At 41.5% G+C, this 17,005-nt stretch overlaps 1 non-coding gene across 1 annotated transcript; it reads right to left on the reverse strand.

Annotated features, from left to right (window-relative positions):
• Window positions 1-5,391: 5,391 nt before the first annotated feature.
• LOC149753372 (small nucleolar RNA R71) lies at window positions 5,392-5,500 on the reverse strand. The gene has a single exon (XR_016395830.1). It is a non-coding gene; the product is annotated as a small nucleolar RNA R71 (small nucleolar RNA).
• Between the last annotated feature and the right edge of the window lie 11,505 nt (window positions 5,501-17,005).

The following is a 17,005-nucleotide window of genomic DNA, read 5'->3' on the forward strand; positions in this document are numbered from 1 at the left end:
GCCGCCCCACCCCCACCGCCCTTATTATTATTTTTTTTATCTCGATACAACAAACAGTGATAACGTGGATGCATCCAAAAAAAAAATAAAAGAAAATAAAGAGAAGGTTGTAAAGACTCCTAGCTATAATATATTCAGGCATCGAACTTCTATGCAATATATGAAGCAACCTAATTAGCAGCTTCATTCATCTCACGATAAACATAGATGATCTGGGAGGCCATGCAGTTTCTCAGTAACAGCGAGTGATCATCGCCAACCCTGGTATGGTTCTGGATCCACCCGATTATAATCGTCGAATCTCCTTTCGACTGAACTCGATCCATCCCCAAGGTGAGCTACACATAGTAATACTCTCCCAAGTGGTTCTGAGCTTGGCTCCACGAACATAAGTATCATAGAGTTGACTACCTCCAGCTGCAACTAATATGAAATCGGCATCTCTGATCATAAACCCAGCCCCTCCTCTTCTCTCATCATCAGATACACTACTATCAAAGTTCACATTAAGAACGCTAGGGGATGAGGCCTCCCAGGAGATGAATATCGTTCGAGATGCTCCAAGAGTGAATGGGAAGCCCAGATGTCCCTCGCAAACCTAGGTCCTCCGAATGTCCGCACTTGAGAGAACTCATATACATGGAGAAGCACCCTATCCACCACTGCCTGAGGTTTTGTCGCCATCCCTCAAAAATCCTAAAGTTCTTATCCAGCCAAATATGATAAGTAATATAAGCAGAATTGACACCCCTAATATCAGTGACGGGTCTCATCAAGGAGCCTATCGAGTAATCAAGAAAGACTGCAACCGAGGTCGAAGACTATAGAAAATACTAGTTGGCTCTGGCCAGCTACCCCACGTATACGTCTTTGATAGATAATCTCACGCTCTTATAAATATCACCTATATTCCTTTTAAGTAAAGTGCAAATGTGTTTGGTCGGACTGGGTCATAAGTGATCCTAACCCAACCTAGTTTTTTATTCGGGTCCTAATGGTAAACCTAGACCCAACCTAATAGAAGATCGGGTCGGATTCATGGCTAAAATTTTTGACCCTACGGATAATTCAGGTCAATTCAGGTCCATGTATAACCTGGTCCCAACCCAAAAAATTCGGATTCGGATCGGATCCAAGTCAGGTCCGCTTTGAATCCATATACTCATCATTCTTTGTATTTAGTTTTTTTTGCAATGAGTGAAAACTATATAAAGTAGGTTATGCAGGACCGCACAAGTGAAAGTGCCAAGCATACAGGATTGATGCCATTACAAACTAACCTAATAATGATAGGCTCAACCTTGTTAGCTTAAAAAAAAAAATTTCTGTTCATACATGCAATATATTTTTTTGTGTAAAAAGAATTGCATTATGCTAATCCTTTTTATTCAGTAGTGATATCTCTTGAATTTGTTAGAATGTATCTATTACTATTTTTTATAAACATACTATTAGAAAAGCATGCATGAGCCAAGATGAGGAATATAGTTTTGATAATGAAACATGACAAAGTTCAACAGCTGCAAAGGATTTATCATAAATATGATTCATCTTTCACTTGGAAAAATTATACTCTATTTTGCCTTTTATTAGCTGGAACTTCCTTCTTAGGAGAACAATGTTCCCATTTAATGCAACCAACGTAAGCCATAATGTAAAATTCATGTCATTCGACAGTACACAAAAGACAGACTCTTTTATTCTCCTCGTTCTCAAACATAAGAAATTAGAGGAATAGAGAGTTAGAGATCCTTAACTACCCTTGCGGATCCAACATTCTATTGGGTTTGGGTCAGGTCTTGTCAAGTCGTAGGATAGAAACCCAACATTGCTTCAAAAATCAAATAGGTTGGGTCGAGTCGGGTCAGAAATTTGTAAAACTAGACCTGACCCAAAAAATAAAACAAATCCAATTTTAGAACACGATCTGGCCCCATGAGTCATTTAAATCGGGTTGGATCGGGTCTAAATGGACCAGGTCAGCTTAGATCAGGTCACGGGTCAACCCGATTGATGGGGACATCAGAGCCCTTCATCCAGATGATCCTGAGCCCCCGGATTGAGTCAGACCCGGATTTGGTCCATTATTTTTCCACTCGGGAGGAGTTGATGGGGACATCAGCTAGGCCATCATTTTATTTGCATATTTATTTTATTTTTATTTTTGGGCTTATTTGCATTTTAGGGCTTATTTGTGTTATTTATGGGCTTATTGATGAGAGCACAAAAGTGCGATCTAAGTACCAATTAACTTAGCCTAATGCTAGCAAAATAATGATAAATAATAGATGTTAACATTTGCATGATTAATATTTTATCCTTAGCACTTATTATAATTTTTAACATTATTTTATATAAATTTATCTAAAAAGGATGCATCCTCCCAACTGCAGAACAGAGTCTATGACTTTTCTTTCGCGCACCCAAGCGACTCCCCAAATTCCGCAATGCAACTCAAGCTTCCAGCCATCCGTGAGCCAGGATCTGTGATCTGATCTCCCGCACCCAATCCTAGCATCCTGATTCCATCCGCACCAGTGATCAGCTCCCTTCCCGTCTTGACCGCATTCTCAACCTCCCAGTCCCAGCGTCCGCTTCATCCACGGCGTTCGGTCCTCTTCTCCCAGCAATCCCGTCTTGACCGCGATCACCTCCCAAGCATCCGCGGAGCACCCGTATCAAGCCTCCAGATCCCGTGCGAGCCTCTCATGAAGCGTCTCCAGTGATCCTCACGCGCAGCCCCAGCGTCCGCCTCCTCCATTCACGCGTCCAGCTCTCAGCGTGATTCTCCCATGTTCATGATCCCAGCGTCTGTGGCGATCCTCCATCGCGTCCATTCTCAGCACCGGATCCAGCCGCGATTACCTCTCAGCCCCATTTATCCCGATCGTCCAAGCTCCAGCTCCCGCGATCACCGCCCAGGGTTTCCAGCATCCGCAATCAGCTCCTCCACAGCCATCCGCGCCCATTTTCCGGCGAGCAATAGGGCTCTCACGAACTATATAAGGATCTCTCTCGGCTGGGAGGAGGGTAGAGGCTCATTTGGGGAGAAGAAGAGGAAGAACAGAGGAGGCGGGGGCTGCTGCGGTTGAAGGAAGGGAACAGAGGAGGCGGCTGCGGGGTTGAAGGAAAAAGAGAAAGAAGGAAACAGGGCATCCCCTGTTTTCCGAAAAAAAAGAAAAGAAAAAAAAAGAGAGAGATGTTAATGCTTGTAATGGGAGGCTAATTTCTTTTGGCAAAGGGTGATGGATGAACCTTTGTCATGTTGCTTTCATCAAGTATACTCTAAACTTGTATTCTAATCGTTTAATATCCATTGGTATGTTTTTGATTCTTGCATTAGTATCTATGAGATAGATCTTGTATGGTTTATATATATTGATGCATGGATTGTTTTGATGCTTGATTTGTCGTAGACGTAACCGGCACGATAAATACTTGGATGTTGAATTCATGCTCTCAGATTGTATACTCCATGATTAGAATTACTCTATCATATTAATCCTTAATCAAGAATCGCCGAGTTTATTTATTGAAAGTAATATTGTCAAGGAAAATTCCGGATCCCTAGCCTTCTCTATATCATTGAACTTTATTTATTGATCTATTATTCTTTGCTTTTAATTTTTGAAAATCAAATAAAAATTATATTTAAAAATTACACTAATAATCCATAGATCGTTCCATGAGGAATCGACCTCGAACTTCCGAGTTATACTACTTGTGCGATTCTCCTGCACTTGGGAGAACAATTTTTCAAACGCACCAAGTTTTTTGGCGCTATTGCCGAAAAACGGCTGAGTTATTAGTATAATTTTAGATTTAATTTTTACCTTAGTAGTTAGTATTTTTCTTTCAAAAAAAAAAATTTAATCTTTACTACTATTTTTTTTATTCCCAGCATAGTCTGCATCAACCTCTGATATCATAAATATTAGCCGTCTGATTGGACCCAAATTTGGTCAGCTGGTGCAAGACAGATTATTCGATAATCTGAACGATCTGATTGACATTAGATTAATATAAAACCCTGCTGATTTCTGTTTTGAATTTTCTGTGTTTAAATTTTTAGAATCAAAATTTTATTGTTATTATATCTCATTAACCCTTGTTGCAAATTAAAAATTGAAAAGAAAAAAAAGAGGAAAAACCTAAAATTTTAAATTTTAAATTTTAAATTTCAGAATTCAAATTTCAAATTCAACTCATAAAATTTAAAAAAAAATAAATAATTTGCTTGATCACATATTCAATGAAATTTAATGTCATGTCATAAAACATTAAAAAAAAACTCTTGATTGTTGCATATAGTATAAGGCATCAGCATAAAATATTCTAAGGGCTGGACCCATTAAAAAAGATAAGGTCGGGATTTCATCACTCGTCCTTAGCCCAAAAATCACCTCAGTGCATAAATATCCTAAGCTTAACTAAAATCAACTAGACGTTGGCCCCTAAGGACATTCGAGCTCAATAGGACAAAGACCACCGAAAGTTGCATCAATTTCGCTCTATGGCCCAGTCGATGTCTAGGCAAGCTTTGTCCCTTTAAGGGAGACAGTCTCTGTTCGAAGAAAGTGGGTTTTAAGTGGGACCCTTGCTAAACGCATCGTGACCCCTCCACTTACCTGGGAGTTTACCTGGTCGACTAGGTTTCTAAACCGGATTGGAGGCTTAGGTGTCCTCTTCAAACCAGTTAGGAGCTGTCTAGAAATTTAAGAAAAACATTAGAAATTAAGGTGTAATGTTTTGATGCATGCTTGATTGTGAATAGATTTTTGTTTTTCTGTATTAGATTGTCCTTTTAGATATCTTTAGGTAGCACTTATATTTAAAAAAAAAAAGAAAAAAAAGAGAGGGAAATATTTTGTATGTTAAAGTGGAATAGGGACGACACCGGTCGATTAAGTCGTACAACTTTAGATCATCCCTTAGGACATATCTCTGAAATTCCTTCGCAGTATCTCATACCTTGTGAGATGGCTAATTTAAATGAAGATGCGGGGAGTCACCACAATCGAGAACGAGAACCCCATGTTATGACTCTAAGACAATACCTACAATCGGCTAGGACTAGTCAGCCTTCATGCATAATTTTTTCTGATAATGTAGGACATTTTGACATCAAACCAGGGGTAATCCAATTGCTGCACAAGTTTCATGGGTTAGAGTCCGAAAGTCCGTATCTTCATTTAAAGGATTTTCAAGAATTGAGCATTACATTTAGAGTGCCAAACGTCACCGAGGATGTCCTCAAGTTGATATTGTTCCCTTTCTCTCTAAAGGATAAGGCCAAAACATGGCTAAACTCCTTGCGACCTAGATCAATAAGAACTTGGCAAGATATGCAGAGAGAATTTTTAAAGAAGTTCTCTCCCACACAAAGGACCAACTTTTTGAAAAGACATATCAACAATTTCCAACAAAAAGATAATGAAATATTTTATGAAAGTTGGGAAAGATTTAAAGACCTTCTTCTCTCATGCCCTCATCACGGGTTCGAAACCTGGAGAACTATTAGCTTCTTTTATGAAGGTTTATCTCCATAGTTGAAACAGTTTGTAGAGACCATGTGCAATAGTAGATTTTTAGAAAAACAACCTGATGAGGCATGGGAATATTTGGATTTGCTTGCTGAGATTGCCCAACTTTGGGATAATGGGGATAGAAACACCAAGTCTTTACCTAAGCCTACTAGCTCTGTACAGGGAGGCCTTTACAACCTCAGAACTGAGGATGATCTTCATGCTAAAATGGCAGCCCTCACTAGGAAGGTAGAAGAAATTGAGCTTAGGAAGGTTGAGCCTGTCAAGACTATAGAGCTTAGAAATGAGTGTTGTGGTATCTGCGATATGTCGGGTCATACCACTACAGATTGCCCCACCATACCGGCATTCAAAGAAGTCTTGCACGATCAAGCAAATGCTATGAACTCCTACCAAAAGCCTTATAACGATCCATACTCGAATACCTATAACCCTAGTTGGAAGAATTATCCAAATTTTAGGTAGAGAAACGATCATCCTCAACAGTCAGACCATTCAGCTCCTCCACCTGCACATCCTACTTTTGCATCACCACCCTCCCAAAAGCCGAATATCGAGGATACCTTGCAATCTATACAAACTTTTCTACAAGGTCAAGCTAATATCAATGCTCAAAATGCTCGAAATTTTGAAGATATAAGGAACCAATTGTCAATGTTGACTACCATCCTAAATACCCAAGAGAAGGGTAAGCTTCCAGCTCAACCCCAACCTAACCCACAAATGCACGGTAGTAATAATACGGCTCCTTCTAGTTCGCATACAGAACATGCAAAGAGCACATGACTTTGCGTAATAGGAAAGTCATTGATCAGACCGCCCCATTGAGACCGCAGGTCACTTCTAATTCTGATGCTCCTAAAGTCGATGAAAGGGACAAAGAAGAAGTTGAGGTCCCAACTTCTACCAAGAAAGTTGAATGTCCTTTTCCTCCACCTTTTCCACAACGGTTAAAGCCGTTGCAAAAGCTCGAACCTAATTCTGAAATTCTTGAGCTTTTTAAACAAGTAAAGATCAACATACCTCTACTTGATGCAATCAAACAAGTACCCTCATATGCCAAATTTTTGAAGGACTTGTGTACTGTTAAGCGCCGATTAAATGTTAAGAAGAAGGCATTTTTAACTGAAAATATGAGTGCTATTTTGCAGCATAACATTCTTCCTAAATATAAAGATCCAGGTTGCCCAACCATCTCATGCATCATAGGCGACTTTAGGATAGAGCGAGCATTGTTAGATTTAGGAGCGAGTGTGAATTTGTTGCCATATTTTGTATATGAGCAACTTGGTTTAGGTGAGTTGAAGCCAACCTCAGCACTTTGCAATTAGCTGACAGGTCAATTAAAATTCCAAGAGAGATTATCGAGGATGTATTAGTCCAAGTAGACAAGTTTTACTTTTCTGTCGATTTTATCGTATTGAACACACATCCGGCTTCGAACTCACAGTCTCAGATTCCGGTCATTTTAGGACGTCCATTCCTTGCAACTTCTAATGCATTGTTTAATTGTAGGAATGGCGTCATGAAGCTTTCTTTTGGTAACATGACCTTAGAACTAAATATTTTTAATGTATGTAAACAACCCAATGATTCCGAAGAGAGTAAGGAGGTTGATTGGGTTGAAACCATTGCAGAAGAATATTTGTTAGCTAAAGCAATTAACGACCCATCTGATGATAGCTTAATTGATTGGTGTCCTAATGGAACCAATGATGGTGATTTGTCAGTCACACCTATTGTGGATAATTTGGATATTAAGATGGTCACTAGGTGGAGACAAAAAGTAGGAAAATTTGAGAAGTTGCCACCTCGAGAAACAAAGATAGTACCATCCCATGAGCAAGTGCCTAAGCTCGAGTTAAAACTTTTACCGAAGGAACTCAAGTATGCCTTTCTTGGACCCGAGGATACTTACCCTATAATCATCTCGTCTAATCTTAATCATGACTAAGAAAGAAAATTACTTGGTGTTCTAAAAAATCATAAAGGAGCCTTAGGATAGTCTATTGCCGACTTGAAGGGAATAGCCCCTTAATTTGCATGCACTGAATATATTTGGAGGACAATGCCAAAACCACAAGGCAAATGCAACGAAGGTTAAATCCTACGATGAGAGATGTGGTTAAGGCAGAAGTCCTCAAGTTGCTTGACGTGGGTATTATTTACCCAATTTTCGACAGCAAGTGGGTAAGCCCTACTCAAGTCGTTCCTAAAAAATCAGGTTTGACGGTAGTAGAAAATGAACAAGGTGAACTAGTTCCAACTCGTGTCCCGATGAGTTGGCACATGTGTGTTGACTACCGAAAGCTGAATTTGGTCACACGAAAGGATCACTTTTCTCTACCCTTTCTAGACCAAGTGTTGGAGAGAGTTGCAGGGCATGATTTCTATTGTTTTCTCGATGACTATTCGGGATATTATCAAATTGAAATTTTACCAGAAGATCAAGAGAAGACTACCTTCACTTGTCCTTTTGGCACATTTGCTTTTCGACGAATGCCATTTGGGTTGTGTAATGCACCTGCAACATTCTAAAGATGCATGCTCAGTATTTTTGAAGACATGAACGAAAAATTTTTAGAAGTGTTCATGGACGACTTCTCCATTTTTGGCAACTCATTTGATGATTGCCTGTCACATTTACAAGCAGTCTTAGCTCGATGTATAGAAAAGAATTTGATACTGAATTGGGAGAAATGTCATTTCATGGTGCCAAAGGGAATTGTCCTAGGACATATTGTTTCATCGAAAGGCATGAAAGTAGATAGAGCTAAGATCGATTTAATTGCTAAGCTACCTGCACCCAAGACGGTTAGAGATGTTAGATCATTTTTGGGTCACGCCGGATTTTATAGGAGGTTCATCAAGGACTTTAGTATCATAGCTCGACCATTATGTAACCTCCTATCCCTTGATACACCATTCAATTGGACTGAAACCTGTCAGGAGGCATTCGAAAAGTTGAAGTCTATGCTTAGCACTGCACCCATCGTGCAGCCACCTGATTGGTCATTACCTTTTGAGATCATGTGCGATGCTAGTGACTATGCGATAGGAGCTGTCCTAGGACAACGCAAGGATAATAAGCCATATGTCATTTACTATGCAAGCAAAACCTTAAACGATGCTCAAATGAATTACACCACCACCGAGAAGGAATTGCTTGCAGTAGTATTTGCCTTAGATAAATTTCGCTCTTATATCCTTGGTGCTCCTATTGTTATCTTCACGGACCATGCAGCACTAAAATATTTGTTGGATAAGAAAGAGGCCAAACCACGCGTAATACGATGGATACTTCTACTCCAAGAATTTGACATCACTATCAAAGATAAAAAAGGAGTAGAAAATGTGGTTGCTGACCATTTATCACGATTAGTTTTTAATGATTCGGTACCACAGTTTTCCATCAAGGACTCATTCTCCGAACAGCAGTTGTTTGCACTTTCTACTATGCCATGGTATGCTGATATTGTAAACTTTCTTGTCACGAACCGGATTCCGGAGCATTGGGGGTCGACAGATAGAAAAATTTTCTTACGCGAAGTAAAGAATTATTACCATGACGAACCCTATTTATTTAAATATTGCAATGACCAAATTTTTAGACGATGCATACCGGATCATGATATACAAAGCGTACTTTCTTTCTGTCACACTGATGCTTGTGGTGGACACTTTGCTTCTAAGAAAACCGCCGCAAAGGTCTTGCAATGTGGTTTCTATTGGCCTACTATGTTCAAAGATGCCCACGAGTTCTGCAGGACATGTGATCCATGTCAACGTATTGGAAGTCTAACTCGTAGGCAAATGATGCCTCTTCAACCCATTACTATTATTGAAATTTTCGATTGTTGGGGCATCGATTTTATGGGCCCATTTCCACCGTCTTTTGGATATGAGTACATTTTAGTCGGTGTCGAGTATGTGTCCAAATGGGTAGAAGCTGTCGCTTGTAGGACCAATGATCACAAACCTGTCCTGAAGTTTGTAAAAGAGAATATTTTTTCACGATTTGGAATGCCTAAGGTTATAATTAGTGACGGTGGAAAACACTAGTAATAAGCCTTTCGAGACCTTATTGAAAAAGTATGGTGTCACCCACAGAGTTGCTACCCCATATCACCCGCAAACTAGTGGCCAAGTAGAATTAGCCAATAGAGAGATCAAGCGTATTTTAGAAAAAATGGTAAATCCATCACGAAAAGATTGGTCCTTGAAACTATCAGATGCATTATGGGCCTATCGTACTGCATACAAAACTATTCTTGGTATGTCTCCCTACCGGCTAGTCTACGGAAAAGCATATCATCTGCCTGTAGAAATAGAACATAAATCGTATTGGACAATTAGAAAATTGAATTTTGATTTACAAGATGCCGGTCTAGCTAAAAAATTGCAATTGAACGAGCTTAATGAGATTCGCAGAGATGTTTATGACAATGCTAGACTTTGTAAAGAACGAATGAAAATTAGGCACGATAGATCAATTTTAAGAAAATCTTTTAAACCTTCACAAAAAGTTCTTTGTTATGACTCTCGCTTACATCTGTTTCCTGGCAAGTTGCGATCGAGATGGACAGGTCCTTATATTATAAAAACTGTTTTTCCATATGGAGCGGTTGAGATTGAGAATCCACGGGATGGTAAAATTTTTAAGGTAAATGGACACAGGTTAAAACCTTTTCTTGAGAATTTTGCAGATGAAGAGGATTCCTTTTTCTTGGGGGAGCCTTCTTATGACTGACATGAAGGCAAAGGTATGTGTATATTAGTTAGAATTATTTTTCTAGTTTTGTAGGTCTTATTTTCTGGATATCAACAGCTCAAGGTATTCCTCTTCTCTCCAATATTATTTTCTTGTATCTATTACATTGAGGACAATGCAATGTTTAAGTTGGGAGGAGCGAAAGATTTTGCCACCAAAAAAAAAAAGGCAAAAAAAAACTTGTTTTTGCATTCTTTTCTAAGCAAACGCACATGTATTTTCATATTGAGTTTGTGCAACTATTAAGGCAAGGAATACATGCGTACTATGACTGATCAGAGACCTATTATTAGATCCCCGCACATGTATTTAATGATTATAGGAAGGCCTCAGGGGTTCACATTTGTTTAATGCATTTTTATTAAACCATATCTGTAAAAGAAGTATAAGTATCCTTGTCCGTACTATAAGGTTCTTGATTTGGTTTTCACATAAAGATAGAGGTTGAATACCCCGGCTAGATCATCTAAGTGCCTTATGTTCCGACCTTGGTTGACCTATAGTCACGTTGCAGTCACATTATATGGTCCAGTTTACCTTCTCTATTTTGAAAAAAAAATAATAAAAAAAATAAGGAGATGACAAGTCTAACCTCGTGGCGTAGTCTGGTTCGAGTAATTAAGTCCGAGGGGTGTTTCACCTAATGCCTTGAGCCAACTGGATCAGGAGTCATTGGCCGAAAACTCGCTACATGGACCATGCTAGAGCCTAAGGGGGTTGGACTATTGTAATCACTATATTTTTTTTTTTTAAAAAAAGCATGAATAGGGTTGGTCGGGCTGAATCCAGTGACATGTGGTAATGGCTAGTTTGACTCCATTGTATTAGACCTTTGTGTACTTTGGATATTTAGTTGGGATTGATAGCTCCTTCTTTTTATGCGAACCATCTTGACAATTTTAGACAACATGAGATATTCTGAAAATTTGATGGATCAGGCTCTAATAAACTATAGTAAACACTTGTGAACTTGAGTAGTACACCTAAAATTCAAGCGGTACCATATTGTGGTGGAGGTATTAGTACTCTGAGAAAGTCATACTATTTTATGCACACTACACTTTCATATTTCCCCTTGCTTTGTAGTTGCCATGCTTGAAAATATATATTAATTACATGGGTATTAGCTTAGAATTTAGGACCTCATGTCATATCATTCATGATGTTTGTGGGTAACATCTCTACAAATCTTCACGAGACAACACTCGTCCATTAGGGTAACCTAGGGGTTTAACGGCTTGTTGCACGTGCTAAGTGCAATCGTGATGCCCTACGAAAGTGGGTACATATCTTAGTTTTATGTCTTTAGCTTTAATAAAAAGTCAAAGAATTGACCAACACTTTTTGTACTCTCATTTTATTATTTACTCTGAATTGCTAGAGACTAGCAATAAGCTAGTTGGGGGGTATGATGAGAGCACAAAAGTGCGATCTAAGTACCAATTAACTTAGCCTAATGCTAGCAAAATAATGATAAATAATAGATGTTAACATTTGCATGATTAATATTTTATCCTTAGTACTTATTATAATTTTTAACATTATTTTATATAAATATATCTAAAAAGGATGCATCCTCCCAACTGCAGAACAGAGTCTATGACTCTTCTTTCGTACACCCAAGCGACTCCCCAAATTCCGCAATGCAACTCCAGCTTCCAGCCATCCGTGAGCCAGGATCTGTGATCTGATCTCCCGCACCCAATCCTAGCATCCTGATTCCATCCGCACCAGTGATCAGCTCCCTTCCCGTCTTGACCGCATTCTCAACCTCCCAGTCCCAGCGTCCGCTTCATCCTCTTCTCCCAGCAATCCCGTCTTGACCGCGATCACCTCCCAAGCATCCGCGGAGCACCCGTATCAAGCCTCCAGATCCCGTGCGAGCCTCTCATGAAGCGTCTCCAGTGATCCTCACGCGCAGCCCCAGCGTCCGCCTCCTCCATTCACGCGTCCAGCTCTCAGCGTGATTCTCCCATGTTCATGATCCCAGCGTCTGTGGCGATCCTCCATCGCGTCCATTCTCAGCACCGGATCCAGCCGCGATTACCTCTCAGCCCCATTTATCCCGATCGTCCAAGCTCCAGCTCCCGCGATCACCGCCCAGGGTTTCCAGCATCCGCAATCAGCTCCTCCACAGCCATCCGCGCCCATTTTCCGGCGAGCAATAGGGCTCTCACGAACTATATAAGGATCTCTCTCGGCTGGGAGGAGGGTAGAGGCTCATTTGGGGAGAAGAAGAGGAAGAACAGAGGAGGCGGGGGCTGCTGCGGTTGAAGGAAGGGAACAGAGGAGGCGGCTGCGGGGTTGAAGGAAAAAGAGAAAGAAGGAAATAGGGCATCCCCTGTTTTCCGAAAAAAAAAGAAAAAAAAAGAGAGAGATGTTAATGCTTGTAATGGGAGGCTAATTTCTTTTGGCAGAGGGTGATGGATGAACCCTTGTCATGTTGCTTTCATCAAGTATACTCTAAACTTGTATTCTAATCGTTTAATATCCATTGGTATGTTTTTGATTCTTGCATACTCGATCATCTATGAGATAGATCTTGTATGGTTTATATATATTGATGCATGGATTGTTTTGATGCTTGATTTGTCGTAGACGTAACCGGCACGATAAATACTTGGATGTTAAATTCATGCTCTCAGATTGTATACTCCATGATTAGAACTACTCTATCATATTAATCCTTAATCAAGAATCGCCGAGTTTATTTATTGAAAGTAATATTGTCAAGGAGGATTCTGGATCCCTAGCCTTCTCTATATCATTGAACTTTATTTATTGATCTATTATTCTTTGCTTTTAATTTTTAAAAATCAACTGAAAATTATATTTAAAAATTACGCTAATAATCCATAGACCGTTCCCTGAGGAATCGACCTCGGACTTCCGAGTTATACTACTTGTGCGATTCTCCTGCACTTGGAAGAACAATTTTTCGAACATACCACTTATTAGGATTTATTTCTGTGTAAGGGGATTTATGCAAATTGTGAATTTGGGCCCTACATATAGGAAACTATTTTCATGATTAGGGTTTAATGAAGAATTAAGAATTTCTTTCCCCCACGTTTTCCTCTCCTTTCTTCCTCCTTCCCTTCTCCTTCTCTTCTTCTTCCTCCTTCTCTTCCCCCTCTTCTTCTGCTTCCATTTTAAAGTTACAACACACGGCAGTCATCCCAGGAGTGCATCGTCGCCGCTGCAACCATTGTTCCTGGATTTGCTTCGGCATCAACTTGGTATCAGAGCTACGGCTTTGCCCCTGCTGCCAAAGCCTCGATCCAGACCTTAGTTTTTCCGTGTGCTGCCTTCACGTGAAGACGACGTTGGGCACTGTCTTCTCCCGGCCTCTTCTTCCAAACCGAGATCCAACAGAAGAACACAAAAAAAAAAGAAATCCTTTCTTCCCTCTCTCGGTTCTCACACAAGGAACAGGGGAAAATCCCTTCGCCAAGTCCCCCCCACCCGTCGTCACACCCGTGCCTACCGCCGCCACCAGTCGCCTCCAGCAGCGCCAAGCCACCGTCAGACGTTCTCGCCGCCGCCGCCGCCCAGTGAAGGCCCGAGCCCGCTGTCGGAGGAGCCATATCCCACTACCTATCGCTCCCACGGCCGCCTTCACCCCGCGCACAAAGCCAGCAACGCCACCAGCTCGCCCGCGCCGCACACAGCCGACCCGTGGCAAACCCGGGAATGCCAGCCATCCCCGCTGCAGGTCATGGAGCCACAGCCGTGACTGCCGACGCGTCAACGGAAGCGCTGCCGGCCGAAGCCCGTGACCGGCCCCGCCCGCTGCCATAGGTCCCAGAGCCCCGGCCATTGCCATCGCCGTGAAGATCGGAGCCTTCTCCCGAAACCATCGGGAGGTTGAAGAAAACAAACCTAACGGGTAAGATTGAAACCCGTTACCCGTTTCTATGTTAACCCGGATCCATTCCAAAAAAAAAAAGTGACTTGCACGTGAGTGCCCGCAGAGGATTATCGGAGCGGGTCGCACCCGATAACCCGAATCCAATCGGATCCGCAAAAAAAAAAAGGAGAGAGAGAGAGAGAAGTACATGTTCATCTTCTCCCGTCAGCCGCTTCACGCTGCTGTCACCCCACCGTCTCCGCCACCGTCGCCACTCCACCGTTCGCCGTCCACCGCGCGCCGTCCGCCCGCCACCGCTCCCATCTCCGCCAGCACCACCTCCACGTCGCTCCGCCACCCGAAGCTCCCGCCGTCGCCTCCCTCTCCCCGCCACCCTCCACCATCTGTTTTCCGCGCCGCCTCGCCACCTGAGACGCCGCCCACCTACGGCCGAGCACCTCCATCACGCGGCCGCCGTCCCGCTGACATTCCCCTTCTAGAACCCATCCATCCCTCCCCGACTCCACAGGCCACTACCACTGAAAACCCTCCCCTCTGTCACACGACACGCCCAAGACCCCAACCCATTTCACCCGCCCACTCCTGTATTTGCACTCACCCGAGCTCCAGACTTCACCCGAGCTCTATTAGCCAGGTTCCATCTACCCATTCCCCTTCTCCCACTCCTGTGCCAGTCCATGGGCTGCGCCCACATCCGCGCCCACAGGGCCCAACAAGCCCACCGCAGCAACCCACTTGCGGCCAGCGCCCTTCAGTCCGCCCACTGCTTCAAAGTTCCATCCACAGACCGCCAAATTATTGTGATCAGAACTAAGTTGAAGCCAATTGAAGGGTCCATCAGCTGCAGCCGCGCCCCGATCGTCGTTCCAGCCCACGAGCACACGATTTTGGTCGACTACTTCACGACAGGTGATAGGTTTCTATTTTTTTCTAGCTTGTTCATTTAATTATGTTCTGGTTCTCTTGCATGATAGCCACATTTTGAAAACTTATATTGCTGTCAAAATTCAGAACATTAAACCTTTCACTTCCGAACCCGTCCTATTACCCATTAAATCTTAATATTAAATTAGCACACCCTAGCAATAGGACGTTTCTCAACATTATTCGCTCAAATTACTTTAGGATCAGAACAACGAAACTACTTGATTGCAATCTAATTTCTTAAATTGAATAATCTTAATCCTTAATTCTGAATAACCGAAGTAAAAATCAGCAATATTTAAATTTTAAGTTATTCTTGTGAAGACTTGCTTATCTCTGAAATCATAATAGATTGCATTAGTAGGTTGTCCTGCATCATACTTATAAGGGTTTCATTAGTGACATTGCATTTCACATCATCATCCAGTGTCATCATTGCAAGCCAACCTGTAGTGATATGGATCACTATCTCAATCAACCTAAAACTCCTGTAGCTACCATGAATTCCGACATTTTGAGATCTCTCCTAGAACAGATCGTTGCCATGTGGGCTGGATACAAGAAATTCAAATAAGAGATCCGTGAGCTCATTCAAAATTATAGGACCCCTACGCCGCCAACCCCTATTGCAGCCCAACCTAAAATCGGTTTGGTTGCACCACCTGTAATCCTTCCCCATTTTCTTGGGCACCAAACTCAATGCTCAAGATGTCAACAATTCGACCATATAGCATCCCAATGTTCCATTAGAACCTACCTGATTACTGAACCAGAAGTTAGGAGCCAAGAGGTCGAATATGTCGAAGAAGTTTATGAACCAAATATAGAAGACTATGAAGAAGACTTTGAAGACGAACCTACAGAATTAGACTTTGTCCAAAATGATTCCCAAAAGGAGACTATTGATCTAAGTACAACCAAGCCACTTCACATCACTACTATCGAAGAGGTAGTGAAAGATATTGAGAGCCAGTCACCTGAGTTGGCACTTGTAGCTAAAGATACCCATGCGCAGTCCAACCTTGAACATTCCCCGGTAGTAGTTTCCCTTCTAGAGGAGTTTTATTTTGTAGTCCCTGATGATCTTCTGGATGCCCTTCCTCCGATGCGTGATATCCAACACGCGATTGATATAGTTCCCGGGGCATCTTTGCCCAACCTTCAACAACATAAGCTCAATCCGAGTGCATATGCTAGGATCTGAGATTTAATATTACTGACAGTTGAGTTTGCATATAATAGTTCGGTTAACAAGTCCATAGGTATGAGTCCATTCGAAGTGGTGCATGATTACAAACCTAGGCAACCCATAGACTTGTTTTTCATGTCTCATCAGTATAGAGTCGTTGAGTTTGCACAATCAATTGCATCACATCCATATTCATTACATCAAAAAATTAGCAATTGTAGTCACTTTAATAACTTAAAATATAAATCCCTTACTGATTTACACAGACGTTATAAAGAGTTAAGTGAAAGAGATTACGTCATGATAAGAATTAGGTTTGAACGACTTTCTTCGGAAACGTTTAAGAAATTGCAAACTTGTAGTGCAGAACCGTTCAAAATCTTAAAGAAAATCAGTTCGAATGCATATGTTGTGAATCCTCCTGATGACTATAGGATTAGTGCGATATTTAATATTGAAGATTTAGTTCCATACAAAAAGATAATATTCATGCCTTCTGACCCCTTTATTGATATACCTGCCCATGTTGAACACCCTGACCTATTACCTGCTGTTGAGCCACCACCTCCCAAATTCCATGCATGCAGAGAACAAATAGAACATATATTGGATAAGCAGGTTATTTCAACCAGAAACAGTGGTTACCAACGTTATCTTGTTCGGTGGAAAGGTCGACCAAAGTCTGACGTGACGTGGATTTCTAA

This window comes from Phoenix dactylifera, chromosome 6, assembly GCF_051530095.1.
Source record: "Phoenix dactylifera cultivar Ajwa chromosome 6, Ajwa_hap1_PhDact_Kaust_v1.1, whole genome shotgun sequence".
In the NCBI taxonomy this organism is placed as follows: Eukaryota; Viridiplantae; Streptophyta; class Magnoliopsida; order Arecales; family Arecaceae; genus Phoenix; species Phoenix dactylifera.